Source organism: Cariama cristata, unplaced genomic scaffold (genome assembly GCF_000690535.1).
Source record: "Cariama cristata isolate BGI_N322 unplaced genomic scaffold, ASM69053v1 scaffold35596, whole genome shotgun sequence".
Lineage (NCBI taxonomy): Eukaryota > Metazoa > Chordata > Aves > Cariamiformes > Cariamidae > Cariama > Cariama cristata.
Genome location: NW_009620973.1, coordinates 1 through 483, shown reverse-complemented (window position 1 = coordinate 483; position 483 = coordinate 1).

The window sequence follows — 483 nt, the reverse complement described above, 5'->3', positions numbered from 1 at the left end:
TGTGAGCTCAGGGCTCTGCTCTTCCGCGGCGTTAGGAGCGGGCGTTCGGGGGAGACAGCGGCAATCGGAGCTCGCTCTGGCATGTGCCAGCTCACGGCTGTCTCCAATTCCTACCTGTCCCTTTGAAACCCATTTTCTGGGGACCCAGGGCAGATGGTCCCACACCCGGGGGACTGTGACCCCTGCTGCAGGAGTGGAGCATCCATCCCACGGGGCATCCAGCTCCCTGGTGCCCTCCCTAGGGTGTCCCATCCAGGCCAGCGGTACCCAGGCAACGGTAGCCAAGGTCCCCACATGTCACCGCGCCGGAGATGACGTCAGCATCACAATGTCCCCTTCCACGAGGACATTCCGCAGCCCCCGCTCCCCGCCTCTGGGCCCTGTGGGCAGGCAGGGAGCTGCTCTCCAGGACAGCCCAGCCATGGCGTCTGCCTCTCCGTTTGTCCGTCCCCGCGCTACGCTGCGGTCCCTGTTGCAGGACTC